At 42.6% G+C, this 13,596-nt stretch overlaps 1 protein-coding gene across 2 annotated transcripts in view; it reads right to left on the reverse strand.

The window, feature by feature from the left end:
* wdr11 (WD repeat domain 11) overlaps positions 1-13,596 on the reverse strand; it is a 150,314-nt gene that overhangs the window by 78,251 nt on the left and 58,467 nt on the right. The window lies entirely within an intron of this gene.

A 13,596-nucleotide genomic window follows, 5' to 3' on the forward strand; every position in this document is an offset into this window, starting at 1 on the left:
CGCGCTGGGACCACCAGATTAGGGTGGCTGCGGCCATGCGGTGTGGAGCGTTTGTATGGTCTGTGCCAGGGATAGACAGACACATAGTTGACAGGCTAGAGAAGAGGCTACGCTAATGCAGAGGAGATTGGAATGACAAGTGGACTACACGTCTCGAATGTTCAGAAAGTTGCTTACGTAGCAAGAATCTAATTGACTAAAATGATTAAAATGATAGAGTACTGCTGGGGTAGGCTAGCTGCGTTGTTGACACTACCCTACTCAAGTCGTACCGTTGAGTGTGAAGTTTCTACAATGCTGCTTATCGGGAGCTAGCTGGCTAGCTAGCAGTGTTGGTTACGTTACGTTGCGTTAGGAGAACGACAATAGCTGGCTAGCTAACCTAGAAAATCGCTCTAGACTACACAATTATCTTTGAAACAAAGACGGCTATGTAGCTAGCTATGTAGCTAGCTACGATCAAACAAATCACACCGTTGGGACTGTAATGAAATGAAATGAAAAAGTGATACTACCTGTGGAGCGACGCGGAATGCGACCGGAATGCGAAAGTTCTATTCAGTAGACGTTGGCCTTCCCGATGTCACAGGAAGGCCAAAAGGATCATCAAGGACAACAACTACCCGAGCCACTGCCTGTTCACCCCGCTATCATCCAGAAGGGGAGGTCAGTTCAGCTGCATCAAAGCAGGGACCGAGAGACTGAAAAACAGCTTCTATCTCAAGGCCATCATACTTAAATAGCCATCACTAGCCAGCTTCCACCTGGTTACACAACCATGCACCTTAGAGGATGCTGCCCTGTATACATAGACATGGAATCACTGGCCACTTTAATAATGGAGCACTAGTCACTTTAATAATGCTTTACACATCTCATATGTATATATTGTATTCTATTCTACTGTATTTTAGTCAATGCCATTCCGACATGGCTCAATCTAAAATGTATATTTCTGAATTCCATTCTTTTACTTTTAGATGTGTGTATTGTTGTGAATCGTTAGATACTAATGCCCTGTTGGAGCTAGGAACACAAGCATTTCGCTACACCCGCAATAAAATATATATACACATTATATATACTTAAATATATAAAGTATATCCCGAGAGAGCCATGTTACCGTGAAACAGAGTTTGTTACAATCCCTGAAGTCTCTCTGGAAGGAGATCCTGGCCGGTGTTCGATGATCAATCCTGGACACTAGGGCCGGGACGATATCAGTATCACAATACTTGTTAGTATTGTGGAAAAGAAACAAAACACCAAGTGGATTCAACTTATTTAGGAAAAACAGCCCTAATGTTGGAAACATCCAAGGTCAAATGTAGTTATTTTCTAAGCTGTAGCACACAATATGTTACATACGGCTGAATTTTACAGGACCAAAGAGTTGAGTCTGCTTCATGTTTAAATTTTTGACATGGGAGAAATTATTGTGAAACTGGTATAGTCACAGCCCTATCGTACACCCAGTCTGGACTGATTGATTGGTGCTGCAGTAACTGTCGCCAACCCGAGCATGATTGAATCAGATCACTCAGGGGAAAACATTTATCCCCCACTGTCACCAATCATCCTTCTCTCATACCAGGATATACCGTATTAACACCTTAATACACAACAGGATGCAAAAAACAACAACATTGGTTGTCTATTACCAGAATGCTAACAAAATTAGCACAAGTAATAGCGAATTAAATGGAGGCTGCTAGCTAAAGATGCTAATGAGCGCAAAATACAAACACGTTGCAAAGACAGACAATCCAGCTCATAAAGTTATACCTAAACTGAAGAAAAAAAAGAAACGTCCCTTTTTCAGGACCCTGTCTTTTAAAGATCATTCGTAAAAATCCAAATAACTTCACAGATCTTCATTGTAATGGGTTTAAACACGGTTTCCCATGCTTGTTCAATGAACCATAAACAACTGTGGAACGGTCATTAAGACACTAACAGCTTACAGACGGTAGGCAATTAAGGTCACAGTTATGAAAACTTAGGACATTAAAAGAGGCCTTTCTACTGATTCTGAAAAACACCAAAAAGAAAGATGCCCAGGGTCCCTGCTCATCTGCGTCAACGTGCCTTAGGCATGCTGCAAGGAGGCATGAGGACTGCAGATGTGGCCAGGGCAATAAATTGCAATGTCCGTACTGTGAAACGCCTAAGACAGCGCTTCAGGGAGACGGGACAGACAGCTGATCGTCCTCTCAGTGGCAGACCACGTGTAACACCACCTGCACAGGATCGGTACATCCGAACATCACACCTGCGGGACAGGTACAGGATGGCAACAACAACTCCCCGAGTTACACCAGGAACGCACAATCACTCCATAAGTGCTCAGACTGACCGTAATAGGCTGAGAGAGGCTGGACTGAGGGCTTGTAGTCCTGCTGTAAGGCAAGTCCTCACCAGACATCACCTGTAACAACGTCGCCTATGGCCACAAATCCACCATCGCTGGACCAGACAGGACTAGCAAAAAGTGCTCTTCACTGACGAATCGCGGTTTTATCTCACCAGTGGTGATGTTTGGATTTGCGTTTATTGTCGAAGGAATGAACGTTACACCGAGGCCTGTACTCTGGAGCAGGATCGATTTGGAGGTGGAGGGTCCGTCATGGTCTGGGGCGATGTGTCACAGCATCATCGGACTGAGCTTGTTGTCATTGCAGGCAATCTCAAAGCTGTGAGTTTACAGGGAAGCCATCCTCCTCCCTCATGTGGTACCCTTCCTGCAGGCTCATCCTGACATGACCCTCCAGCATGACAATGCAACCAGCCATACTGCTCATTCTGCGCGTGATTTCCTGCAAGACAGGAATGTCCGGATCTCAATCCCATTGAGCACGTCTGGGACCTGTTGGATCGGAGGATGAGGGTTAGGGCCATTCCACCCAGAAATGTCCGGGAACTTGCAGGTGCCTTGGTGGAAGAGTGGGGTAACATCCCACAGCACGACCTGGCACATCTGGTGCAGTCCATGAGGAGGAGATGCACTGCAGTACTTCATGCAGATGGTGGCCACACCAGATACTGACTGTTACTTTTGATTTTGACCACCCTTTTGTTCAGGGACACATTATTAAATTTGTTAGTCACATGTCTGTGGAACTTGTTCAGTTTATGTCTCAGTTGTTGAATCTTATGTTCAAACAAATATTTACACGTTAAGTTTGCTGAAAATAAACGCAGTTGACAGTGAGAGGACAATTTTTTTACGGAACATAATTTTCGGTGAGTTTGGACATTTACAAGCGAATGTGAAAGAGACATTGTACAAATGAACAAGGTTTGATGCATGTTTGTCTGAAGGAAGAACATCAGCCTACTGGCTCTGGAGCAGCATGTGTAGGCTACACACTGTGTCTGTGTGGAGTATGGGGCAATGGGCCTACCTCTGCTCAGAAGAGGGGAGGGAATAAGACAGACCATAACAGAGAAGAGAAAATACCCATGGAAATCAAGATAGCGGCAGCTGTACAAATAACTTTGACTTCTCAAACACGGCAGAAAGCTAACACAATATGACGCCCCATCAGCTTGTCCATTCAGCCACTAATTCTGCAAACCCCATTCAGTTAAACGTAGGGGCTGCGTTAATGTAGAATTCTGCATTTTTCACACAGAAAAAAAAAGAGAAAACAAGAACAAGAATCTTCATGCGTTTTGTAAACACAGATGTAAATGGCTTCTTATCGTAATTTCTGCTCAGCATCAAACTAATTTTGAGCTTCAGTTGCACTTCTTCACTCAGATGAGAATAAACAAATGGGCATTCTATACAGCAGACAGCACTCTGATGTGTAGCTACTTCTCTCAGGTACTTTTCTCAGTTTAGCTAGTCTACTTTTCTCTGATAAAATGCAAGATTTACATGAAGAAAAACAGAAATATTATGGCCATGCATCGTTTTTGCAAAAAATACCTTGCTTTTCCATTGCAAGCCCATTTACTTGCATGGCTACCAGCCAAATAGCTTTGCACTTCTGTTGTCAACTGACGAAAACTAAACTATTTTCTGCCTGTGTTGCACTAATGAATTTTCTGGGAAGGAAAACTATAGTTGCATATCCCTGATTACTCTATTGAAGAAAAAAAAACACGACTTCCAATATAAACCACAACCTGTCAATACAGAACTGGACTAACCTGCTCCCGCTTCTCCAGTTGTGCTCCAGTTTTAAAAACAAACAGGTGACTGACTCAACTGTTCTGGGGAAATATAGTAAGCTTCATAATGTAAAGTAATGAGACAGTTTAAATAAAAAAACAGGATCTGCTTCATCTCCTAAGGTATTGCACACGTTGACCGCAGGTATTTATTTTAAAGTAGCTATAAATATTAAAATGTGTTATTAAACTTCAAAGGGATAGTTGAATTGGAACTTCAAAGGAATAGTTTAGTAAAACTCTGATGGTTTAGAACCTATAGAACCTATAAGGAAAAAATGGCAAACAGATGTAATTGACAAAATAGAGAACCATTGGTCCCAGATAGGAGCGGGTATGAACATTTTCACATACAACCTAATATGCTGACTAGACCGGGGCATGCACGTATCGCCGCATGCGCCATCGTGCGCATGTTGATATTGTACATCCACACCAGACGCAATCAGGACACAGGTTGAAATATCAAAACAAACTCTGAACCAACCATATTCATTTGGGACAAGTCGGAAAACATGAAACATTCATGACATTTAGCTGGCTAACTTGCTGTTGCTATGTAATGTGTCCTGGGACATAAACATTAGGTTGTTATTTTACTTGAAATGCACCATGTCCTTTTTTTCTTGAGCTTTGTAGAATTTTGACCCATTTTGAGTTACACAAAATTGTGTGTTCTGTAATCCAACAATTAGTTTCTAGTAATCTCTCCGCCTTCAGTCTTCTTCCACTGTGGACTTTATATGATGGCTGGCAACCAACTTTAAGGTGCATTTCAACTACCCACTGGACTGGAGTGTGGACCTCAGTCCATCTTTCAATCACCCACATGGGTATATTCTCCTAAAAACCAATGAGAAGGTGGGAGAAGTGGGACTTGCAGAGACTCAAGGGAAAAAAATAAAACAAAGTTATATTTCAGGGCCTGGCGACACATTCGCTCGTTGACACGCAGGCAAGCAGTTTGGATTAAATTATTAAATAGTTAAACAGTAGATGGTATAGAGAAGAGTATGAGATGAGTAATGTAGGGAATGTAAACATTATATAAAGTGGCATTTGAATGTTTGAAGTGACTTGCGATACATTTATTACATCCAATTTGTAATTATTAAGTGGCTAGAGATTTGAGTCAGTATGTTGGCAGCAGTGTAGTGTCGTCTGCAAACTTGATGATTGAGTTGGAAGCGTGCATGGCCACACAGTCATGGTGAACAGGGCTGAGAATGCACCCTTGTGGGGCCCCAGTGTTGAGGATCAGCGGAGTGGAGATGTTGTTTCCTACCCTCACCACCTGGGGGCATCCCGTCAGAAAGTCCAGGAACCAGTTGCACAGAGCGGGGGTCGAGACCTGAGCTTAATGACGAGTTTGGAGGGTACTATGGTGTTAAATGCTGAGCTGTAGTTGATGAACAGCATTCTTACATAGGTATTCCTAATGGTGGCCATCTTGAAGCATGTGGGAACAGCAGGCTGCGATAGGGATTGATTGAATATGTCCGTAAACACACCAGCCAGCTGGTCTGCGCATGCTCTGAGGACGCGGCTAGGGATGCCGTCTGGGCCGGCAGCCTTGCCAGGGTTAACACATTTAAATGTTTTACTCACGTTAGCTGCGGTGAAGGAGAGCCCACAAGTTTTGGTAGCGGGCCGTGTCGGTGGCACTGTATTGTTCTCAAAGCGAGCGAAGAAGTTGTTTAGTTTGTCTGGGAGCAAGACATTGGGGTCCGCGACGGGGCTGGTTTTCTTTTTGTAGTCCGTGATTGACTGTAGATCCTGTCACATACCTCTCGTGTCTGAGCCGTTGAATTGCGACTCTACTTTGTCTCTATACTGACGCTTAGCTTGTTTGATTGCCTTGCGGAGGGAATAACTACACTGTTTGTATTCGGTCTTGTTTCCAGTCGCCATGCCCCGACTAAAAGCAGTGATTCGTGCATTCAGTTTTGCGCGAATGCTACCAACAATCTACGGTTTCTGGCCACACACAAACCTAAAATCACCATGTGCAATGCCAAGCGTTGGCTGGCTCACCACCATTGGACCGATGAATCACGCTTCACCATCTGTCAGTCCGATGGACGTCTCTGGGTGTGGTGGAAGCCAGGAGAACGCTACTTGCCCCAATACATAGTGCCGACTGTAAAGTTTGGTGGAGGAGGGTTAGGCCCTTAGCGCCAGTGAAGGAAAATCTTAATGCTACAGTATACAATGACATTCTAGGTCTGTGCTTCTAACTTTGTGGTAACAGTTTGGGGAAGGCCCTTTCTTATTTCAGAATGACAATGCACAAAGAGAGGTCCATACAGACATGGTTTGTCGAGATCGTTGTGGAAGAACTTGACTGGCCTGCACAGAGCCTTGACCTCATCCCTATCAAACACCTTTAGAATGAATTGGAACGCCGACTGCAAGCCAGGCCTAATTGCCCAACATCACTAATGCTCTTGTGGCTGAATGGAAGCAAGTACATTGTGTCTAGGAATTTATATACATCCATCTCCAAGTTTATGTTTTTGGGAATTGTAAATATTGGTGATCAATAGACATGTTTGTAATCTAGGTGAAATTGCTGTATAGGTAAAAATGTGTAGCCATCAGTTGGAAAGCCTTACATCCACCCTCAATAACAAACTGGAGAACTGAACTATGTAGCTACATCCAATTAGACTCTGTACATTACAAAACCAAACATTAACCAGACACATTCCACAGAATTTGGAAACAGTATGCTGACCATGTTAGATGTTTTGTATAGTTGCAGTTTTTGTGATGTATGTGGGAGAAAAAAAAATACTCAATTGAACAATGAAATTCCGAAAGGGCCAACCAAAAATTGACTTCCGGTTGGCCAACCCCTCCGAAAGACACACATGCATATACCTGTGGAGCAATTGTTGGAGAGGTTAAGTGTTGTTGGGGGAGGTTAAGTGTTCTCCTGGCATCCACCAAATCCAGATAGGTCCATCGGACTGACAGATGGTGAAGCGTGATTCATGACTCCAATGGTCCAATGGTGGCGAGCCAGCCAACGCTTGGCATTGCACATGTTGATTTTCAGGTTTGTGTGTAGCTGCTCAAGGGCACAACGGCGGGCAACGGCATTTAGGATTTCGATACCAGCAACCCTGGCATGCTAGCTCACTTTCAGCCAGAATTTCCCAGTAAGACCCGGGATTCGAACTGGCAACCCTCCGGGGGAAAAAATGCTAGATGCTACTTGCTGCTCCTAACTAAACTAAACCTAAAGCACTGTTGTGGCGGAGAAAGAGAACTGAACCAAAATAGCACCTCAACAGCAGGTGTGCACACCAGATAACACTCAAGAATATGCAACTTTTCCAACCCGTGATGTATGCAAACCTGCATACATTTCAGTCATTAGGCAGACAATCATATCCAGAGCGACTTACAGGAGCAATTAGGGATAAGTATCTTCCTCAAGGGCACAGACAGATGTTTTACCTAGTCGTCTCTGGGATTCGACCTTTCGTTTACTGGCCCACAAACTCTTAACCGCCAGGATACCTGCTGCATGCACATTAACACATATAGGCCTTTCCCGAATTCTTCCAAATTATGTCTAGCTTCAACTACCTATGAGTAAACATAGGAGGGCAGTAGAAACCATAACTTTGCCAACTCGCTATGTGAGCTATTGAAAAGGTTCTTCGTTTACACATTCTGTTCATAGTCATTGGACTCTGATGCTGTATGTAATACATAATCATGACTTTTGACAACGTAGGGGCAATGCTCTCTTCTCATATGCCCAGTGTTATTCTACAAACAACCAAAGACTACATATCTCTCCCTCCCTCCCACCCTCCCTCTATTCTCCTGCTTTATCTTTATTAACACAATCTATTCGCCAGGCTGTGTGGCAGTCGTCTTAGGGGTGTTAATAATAGAAGAAAAGGAACGTTCAGATGAAGAGATCTATCTTTTGCGTCATTCGGAGAGATCACAGAGCCAAATGAGATGAGCCGTCATCTCCTTACAGGATGCCTACATTATAATCCTGCTTTATGTTACACAATCCTTACTGAATAATTAATGCCCGAGGGGTTTTGGTATATGGCCAATATACCTTGCTAACGGATATTCTTTATGCACGACACAGCCCTTAGGGTTAGGGTTATATTGGCCATATAACACAAACCCCAGAGGTGCCTTATTGCTATTATAAACTGGTTACCAATATAATTAGACCAGTACAATTAAATGATATCAGCATTCAGGGCTCGAACCACCCAGTTTATAAAAATCCTTTTAGTACTGAGACATGCTGACATTGTACAGTTTTACATCATAACATGCCTCAAGTACTCATTTTGTAATTGTGTCTTCTGTGATAAAAATGCATTTAGATTGAAACTGCTGGGGGGGTTAGCTAATGTTACCAAACTTCCACCATCAGTCTGAGTTCACCATCTTAGCTAGCTACATTTCAGATGGAGTTAGATCACTAAAAAGCAGCACGCAGACAGACCAGGGCCTGTACTTACAAAGCATCTCAGCAGTCGTTTCACACCAGGACCCAAGAGGTATTAGTCAATGCTTATGAATTTACATAAATCAATGACCAGAACAATAGTTGAATTGTTCAGCAACATGTGCAGTGCATGCTAACATGGCTTTGGTGATAAATGGTACATAATGTGAAATGGGCCCAGGTGGTGACAGATCTTCTTCAAGCTGCCTGAATGAATACTGGGTCATTCAGTTGTACCGGAAGCAAGAGCCTTACCTGGGAGAACAGAAACAGTCTCTCTCTGGCTCGCAGCCATTCTGTCAACATGTATTGTATGTATAACCACTCAAATTCATTTAAAACGGATACAGATGCAAGCATTGAATTAAATTCACTTTGTCTACTTGTCCCATTCTTTAATCTTGTCTGGAAAAGGGATATATACAGTGGGGCAAAAAAGTATTTAGTCAGCCACCAATTGTGCAAGTTCTCCCACTTAAAAAGATGAGGTCTGTAATTTATATCATAGGTACACTTCAACTATGACAGACAAAATGAGAGAAAAAAAATCCAGAAAATCATATTGTAGGATTTTTTATGAATTTATATGCAAATTATGGTGGAAAATAAGTATTTGGTGAATAACAAAAGGTTATCTCAATACTTTGTTATATACCCTTTGTTGGCAATGACTGAGGTCAAACGTTTTCTGTAAGTCTTCACAAGGTTTTCACACACTGTTGCTGGTATTTTAGCCCATTCCTCCGTGCAGATCTCCTCTAGAGCAGTGATGTTTTGGGGCTATTGCTGGGCAACACAGACTTTCAACTCCCTCCATAGATTTTCTATGGGGTTGAGATCTGGAGACTGGCTAGGCCACTCCAGGACCTTGAAATGCTTCTTACGAAGCCACTCCTTCATTGCCCGGGCGGTGTGTTTGGGATAATTGTCATGCTGAAAGACCCAGCCACATTTCATCTTCAATGCACTTGCTGATGGAAGGAGGTTTTCACTCAAAATCTCACGATACATGGCCCCATTCATTCTTTCCTTTACACGGATCAGTCGTCCTGGTCCCTTTGCAGAAAAACAGCCCCAAAGCATGATGTTTCCACCCCCATACTTCACAGTTGGTATGGTGTCCTTTGGATGCAACTCAGCATTTTTTGTCCTCCAAACATGACGAGTTGAGTTTTTACCAAAAAGTAAAATTTTGGTTTCATCTGACCATATTACATTCTGCCAATCTTCTTCTGGATTCCAAATGCTCTCTAGCAAACTTCAGACGCACCTGGACATGTACTGGCTTAAGCAGGGGGACACGTCTGGCACTGCAGGATTTGAGTCCCTGGCGGCGTAGTGTGTTACTGATGGTAGGCTTTGTTACTTTGGTCGCAGCTCTCTGCAGGTCATTCACTTGGTCTCCCCGTGTGGTTCTGGGATATTTGCTCACCATTCTTGTGATCATTTTGACCCCACAGGGTGAGATCTTGCGTGGAGCCCCAGATCGAGGGAGAATGTCAGTGGTCTTGTATGTCTTCCATTTCCTAATAATTGCTCCCACAGTTGATTTCTTCAAACCAAGCTGCTTACCTATTGCAGATTCAGACTTCCCAGCCTGGTGCAGGTCTACAATTTTGTTTCTGGTGTCCTTTGACAGCTCTTTGGTCTTGGCCATAGTGGAGTTTGGAGTGTGACTGTTTGAGGTTGTGGACAGGTGTCTTTTATACTGATAAAAAGTTCAAACAGGTGCCATTAATACAGGTAACGAGTGGAGGACAGAGGAGCCTCTTAAAGAAGAAGTTACAGGTCTGTGAGAGCCAGAAATCTTGCTTGTTTGTAGGTGACCAAATACTTATTTTCCACCATAATTTGAAAATTAATTCATTAAAAATCCTACAATGTGATTTTCTGGGTTTTTCTTCTCATTTTGTCTGTCATAGTTGAAGTGTACCTATGATGAAAATTACAGGCCTCTCATCTTTTTAAGTGGGAGAACTTGCACAATTGGTGGCTGACTAAATACTTTTTTTCCCCACTGTATATATATTTTTTAGTTGACAGCTGTGTGATTTGTCTGATATACATTAATAAAAATGTAATCACTCTGGACATGACTTGCATTTATTTTAGACCTTTTGAATCAATAGCTCTCCGTATTTGTCTTTATGTTTAACTTACCACAGAAGTCAGTAAAAATGTGAAGACCAAAGTGACAAACATGCTATGAAAAAGTCAGTTTTGTAATCTTACAAAAAAAAAGTGTTTATATAAAGCCAAAATGAGGCCATTGAACAACTTGAGTCCTACCTCAGGGAATAGTCTGCAAATAGCTGAAAACAGGGTGACAGGTTTTTTTTTTATGTACTGCTCCAGAGCTCCACAGCCCAGCTCACTCAACTGGGGAATGGACATGCTAGGTTTTATTCAAGTCTGGGAGACATTTACAGGGAGAGAGCATGAGTTTTGGAGTGAGTAGAGTAAATCCAATCCAACCATTGGCCCTGGATAATATGCCATGTCATCACACAGGCAGACTGCCACAGTGAAGAAGGTTTACAAAGTGTATCAGGAATACTATTATGAGTGGAGCTTATCTCTCTGTGCTCTGGAGAGATCACAGGTATTTGGCCACAATCTCTCTGACAGGGAGTTACTCCAGGAGTAGACCAGTGTATTATGCATAGGGCTTCTCCACTCCTTACACTGTATGAGTGGAGTATTAGCTCTTGTAACGGTATCATGCAACAAAGAAAAAAAAAATATTATGACTTACTGACATGGAGCGCTCCATGTTCCTGCTGGCAGCATCTCATTCACATACTCGTCATGGTTTACCACCACCACAGCTCCGCCCTTTTCATTTTATTTAACCTTTGTTTAACTATTATGCACTATCAAAGTGGAATATATATATTAAAAAAATAAAAAATAAACATCCAATGCTCTGTTCTTTAGGGAGATTATTACTCTTTCCGTTTCTTACTAAAAACTTTTTACACCAATCGGCAGCATGTTTCTAGGGAGGGATCTCGGTTTCTAGGCGGACTAAAAGGTGGATTTGGCTCGAAAAGGGGTATACATTCTGTGGAAAATGTAATTCTCTATTGTGTCACCCATAGTCTGAACACTCGTCTCACCCATACTTCGACACATCCACATTTGGACTCATCATTTATGGGACAAAAGAACTCCCTAAATCTCAATATACAAAATAATTTCTGAAACTCTATTGTGGTGTCAAAGTCATTACATGATGCTCTGGGGACGAAAGATAAACCCTTACTCAAGGCCAACTCACATGAAGTGGTGAAGGAACGTGAAGAAAGGTTAATCACACTCAGGCATTCTGACTGCGTGTCCAATCGTGGCCTTGCTCCTCTGTTCTTCTTAACCCTCCAACACTTCATCCACGTCCGCGGTGCTTCTGACCCGTGTTGGACCATTCAAGGTATCCTCGCTTGCGTCCTAAAAAAATCATTGATTTAATCAGAATATGCATCAAGAGAAGATGCACTCGAGTGTGGAGGTAGGGTAACCCGTTTTGGGTAGTCTGACGTCAACGCACATCGGTCTACGGCCTCGTCGGGGATTCCCTCTCCACAGATATACCTCATTCTGTTCATAGTCATTGGAGTGCCACTCAAACTTCTTAATCTTCCTCGCTCTGATGTCCTGCTCCAGGTCAGTGAATTTCAATAGTTTGCTCTCCATATTTCTGAGTTTCTCCGAGTCATTTATTGCTGCGTGCAGTTGTGAACTCCCGCATGTATCTTCTCATGTATTCCACCCAGACGCTCAGTTATTTCCTGGATAATGAGAGCCATAGGATAAAATGAGTATTTGTTCGTAATTTGGTACCACTGGTCACAGAAATTCTCATCATCTCTGCCGATTGTGGGTGCCCTCTGGATTCTAAGGCCTTGTGGAATCAATTTCTTGCGCAAAAAGTCGCTCAAAGTGACGGCGTGAAGATGCATACGTGTCTCTGTCATATAGGTGTTTCAGTGTCTTTTGTAGTGATTCCATTGTTTCAACTGGATCAACATGATTGTCAAACAAACAGTCTCATCACAATACGGGCATAATCTTCTGTTGTGAATTCTAATGTCTTACTGAGGTTGAAATCCTCTTCGATTTGATTTTCCATCTCAGGTCCACAACCAAATGGCGGTGCGTAATGGAGTCTTGCAGTTTGGAGTGCCGTATGAAAAGGACGTACCATCTATAGAAAAGTTTGTGGTCGTACGCTAATTCTTAAAAACATAGGTGCTGGGCTAATAAAGAATACTAGTATAGAAGAAGGCCCCCATTTCCCAACAGTAGGGCCTGCTCCGCTCCTTCTTCCAAAAGTTGAAAGTTAAGTTGATAATCACCCCGACAAATGCCACGAAACTGAACCTAAACTATACCGAAACAAATTTCACACATAACAGATTAAATAAATTTAAGTTAAGTATGATGGGGAGAAAGGGGGAGAACTGGTGAGTTGATGAGCGAGTGGAAGTGAACAATGCATAATTATGTAATCACCAATTGTGAAAAAAGAACAGGGTGGCCCATTCTATTGTATTGATCCATTCTAATTATAATCTTAAAAATGGTATGTATCTATATTAGTTTACCGAATCAAAGCTGTCTTATCAGTCTACTCTGGCCTACTTGGAGTGGGCTACACAGTGGGAGTGTGCATAATTGTACATGTTGACCGAGATTCAATGTCTGGGAAAATATCCACATCGGGCAGCAAGTGAGCAAGTGTTGGGGAATGTGGTGATAGGGTTTGTAGAATCTTACCTTGGCAAGGGGAGAAATGTCACCATGGACAATTTCTTCACTTCACTGTCATTGGCAAACAATTTGCTTGCAAAAAAAAAATAAGTTTGGCTGGCACCATGAACAAAGGGAGACAGGAGCTTCCTCCCTCTGTGCAAAATAAGGCA

Source organism: Oncorhynchus nerka, linkage group LG10 (assembly GCF_034236695.1).
Source record: "Oncorhynchus nerka isolate Pitt River linkage group LG10, Oner_Uvic_2.0, whole genome shotgun sequence".
NCBI classification, from domain to species: domain Eukaryota; kingdom Metazoa; phylum Chordata; class Actinopteri; order Salmoniformes; family Salmonidae; genus Oncorhynchus; species Oncorhynchus nerka.